This window comes from Oncorhynchus mykiss, chromosome 2 (assembly GCF_057628025.1).
Source record: "Oncorhynchus mykiss isolate SJ-2025 chromosome 2, ASM5762802v1, whole genome shotgun sequence".
Taxonomy (NCBI): domain Eukaryota; kingdom Metazoa; phylum Chordata; class Actinopteri; order Salmoniformes; family Salmonidae; genus Oncorhynchus; species Oncorhynchus mykiss.
The window spans coordinates 103,051,139-103,054,964 of NC_143023.1; positions in this window are offsets into that span (position 1 = coordinate 103,051,139).

Here is a 3,826-nt window from a genome sequence, read left to right on the forward strand (position 1 = left end):
AGTTTTACTTGTATTTAAGAGCAATTGGAGGCCACGGAAGGAGAGTTGAATGGCATTGAAGCTTGCCTGGAGGGTTGTTAACACAGTGTCCAAAGAAGGGCCAGAAGTATACAAAATGGTGTCGTCTGCGTAGAGGTGGATCAGAGACTCACCAGCAGCAAGAGCGACCTCATTGATGTATACAGAGAAGAGAGTCGGTCCAAGAATTGAACCCTGTGGCACCCCCATAGAGACTGACAGAGGTCCGGACAGCAGACCCTCCGATTTGACACACTGAACTCTATCAGAGAAGTAGTTGGTGAACCAGGCGAGGCAATCATTTGAGAAACCAAGGCTGTCGAGTCTGCCGATGAGGATGTGGTGATTGACAGAGTCGAAAGCCTTGGCCAGATCAATGAATACGGCTGCACAGTAATGTTTCTTATCGATGGCGGTTAAGATATCATTTAGGACCTTGAGCGTGGCTGAGGTGCACCCATGACCAGCTCTGAAACCAGATTGCATAGCAGAGAAGGTATGGTGAGATTCGAAATGGTCGGTAATCTGTTTGTTGACTTGGCTTTTGAAGACCTTAGAAAGGCATGGTAGGATAGATATAGGTCTGTAGCAGTTTGGGTCAAGAGTGTCACCCCCTTTGAAGAGGGGGATGACCGCAGCTGCTTTCCAATCTTTGGGAATCTCAGACGACACGAAAGAGAGGTTGAACAGGCTAGTAATAGGGGTGGCAACAATTTTGGCAGATAATTTTAGAAAGAAAGGGTCCAGATTGTCTAGCCCGGCTGATTTGTAGGGGTCCAGATTTTGCAGCTCATTCAGAACATCAGCTGAGCAGATTTGGGAGAAGGAGAAATGGGGAAGGCTTGGGCCAGTTGTTGTGGGGGGTGCAGTGCTGTTGACCGGGGTAGGAGTAGCCAGGTGGAAAGCATGGCCAGTCGTAGAAAAATGCTTATTGAAATTCTCAATTATGGTGGATTTATCAGTGGTGACAGTGTTTCCTATCTTCAGTGCAGTGGGCAGCTGGGAGGAGGTGTTCTTATTCTCCATGGACTTTACAGTGTCCCAGAACTTTTTTGAGTTAGTGTTGCAGGAAGCAAATTTCTGCTTGAAAAAGCTAGCCTTGGCTTTTCTAACTGCCTGTGTATAATGGTTTCTAGCTTCCCTGAACAGCTGCATATCACGGGGGCTGTTCGATGCTAATGCAGAACGCCATAGAATGTATGTATTGCTCTCAATGCGATTTGATTGGAGTGGCTTCTCTTGGCATTTTTTTTTTTGGTGTGCCAGGACCATTCACAGTTGAGCTTGCTCAGGTTAGCTCAATGCTGATTGGCTAATTTCTTCTACCTTTTTTTTTATCAAGGGAGGTCAAATGCTTGCTGGCTTCCCTTGCTTTCCATTCAAAGCTACTAGCAGCAACAACGTCATACCAAATCAAATCAAATTTGATTTGTCACATACACATGGTTAGCAGATGTTAATGCGAGTGTAGCGAAATGCTTGTGCTTCTAGTTCCGACAATGCAGTAATAACAAGTAATCTAACTAACAATTCCAAAGCTACTGTCTTGTACACAGTGTAAGGGGATAAAGAATATGTACATAAGGATATATGAATGAGTGATGGTACAGAGCAGCATAGGCAAGATACAGTAGATGGTATCGGGTACAGTATGTACAAATGAGATGAGTATGTAAACAAAGTGGCATAGTATAGTATAAAGTGGCTAGTGATACATGTATTACATAAGGATACCGTCGACGATATAGAGTACAGTATATACGTATGCATATGAGATGAATAATGTAGGGTAAGTAACATTTATATAAGGTAGCATTGTTTAAAGTGGCTAGTGATATATTTACATCATTTCCCATCAATTCCCATTATTAAAGTGGCTGGAGTTGAGTCAGTGTCAGTGTGTTGGCAGCAGCCACTCAGTGTTAGTGGTGGCTGTTTAACAGTCTGATGGCCTTGAGATAGAAGCTGTTTTTCAGTCTCTCGGTCCCAGCTTTGATGCACCTGTACTGACCTCGCCTTCTGGATGATAGCGGGGTGAACAGGCAGTGGCTCGGGTGGTTGATGTCCTTGATGATCTTTATGGCCTTCCTGTGACATCGGGTGGTGTAGGTGTCCTGGAGGGCAGGTAGTTTGCCCCCGGTGATGCGTTGTGCAGACCTCACTACCCTCTGGAGAGCCTTACGGTTGAGGGCGGTGCAGTTGCCATACCAGGCGGTGATACAGCCCGCCAGGATGCTCTCGATTGTGCATCTGTAGAAGTTTGTGAGTGCTTTTGGTGACAAGCCGCATTTCTTCAGCCTCCTGAGGTTGAAGAGGCGCTGCTGCGCCTTCTTCACGATGCTGTCTGTGTGAGTGGACCAATTCAGTTTGTCTGTGATGTGTATGCCGAGGAACTTAAAACTTGCTACCCTCTCCACTACTGTTCCATCGATGTGGATAGGGGGGTGTTCCCTCTGCTGTTTCCTGAAGTCCACAATCATCTCCTTAGTTTTGTTGACGTTGAGTGTGAGGTTATTTTCCTGACACCACACTCCGAGGGCCCTCACCTCCTCCCTGTAGGCCGTCTCATCGTTGTTGGTAATCAAGCCTACCACTGTTGTGTCGTCCGCAAACTTGATGATTGAGTTGGAGGCGTGCGTGGCCACGCAGTCGTGGGTGAACAGGGAGTACAGGAGAGGGCTCAGAACGCACCCTTGTGGGGCCCCAGTGTTGAGGATCAGCGGGGAGGAGATGTTGTTGCCTACCCTCACCACCTGGGGGCGGCCCGTCAGGAAGTCCAGTACCCAGTTGCACAGGGCGGGGTCGAGACCCAGGGTCTCGAGCTTGATGACGAGCTTGGAGGGTACTATGGTGTTGAATGCCGAGCTGTAGTCGATGAACAGCATTCTCACATAGGTATTCCTCTTGTCCAGATGGGTTAGGGCAGTGTGCAGTGTGGTTGAGATTGCATCGTCTGTGGACCTATTTGGGCGGTAAGCAAATTGGAGTGGGTCTAGGGTGTCAGGTAGGGTGGAGGTGATATGGTCCTTGACTAGTCTCTCAAAGCACTTCATGATGACGGATGTGAGTGCTACGGGGCGGTAGTCATTTAGCTCAGTTACCTTAGCTTTCTTGGGAACAGGAACAATGGTGGCCCTCTTGAAGCATGTGGGAACAGCAGACTGGTATAGGGATTGATTGAATATGTCCGTAAACACACCGGCCAGCTGGTCTGCGCATGCTCTGAGGGCGCGGCTGGGGATGCCGTCTGGGCCTGCGGCCTTGCGAGGGTTAACACGTTTAAATGTCTTACTCACCTCGGCTGCAGTGAAGGAGAGACCGCATGTTTTCGTTGCAGGCCGTGTCAGTGGCACTGTATTGTCCTCAAAGCGGGCAAAAAAGTTATTTAGTCTTTCTGGGAGCAAGACATCCTGGTCCGTGACTGGGCTGGATTTCTTCCTGTAGTCCGTGATTGACTGTAGACCCTGCCACATGCCTCTTGTGTCTGAGCCGTTGAATTGAGATTCTACTTTGTCTCTGTACTGGCGCTTAGCTTGTTTGATAGCCTTGCGGAGGGAATAGCTGCACTGTTTGTATTCGGTCATGTTACCAGACACCTTGCCCTTGGAGCAGATGGATGGTTGACACAGAGAGACAGAGGGGCACCGTTTCACAGAGGGGCACCGTTTCACAGAGGGGCTCCGTTTCACAGAGGGGCACCGTTTCACCTGCTCGGATGCTTTCTCCGATGCTTCTCTTGGCAACCATGAATACATGCAACTGCCTTTAGGAAACCATTTGTAAATGTTGAGTAAACATTTAATAATCC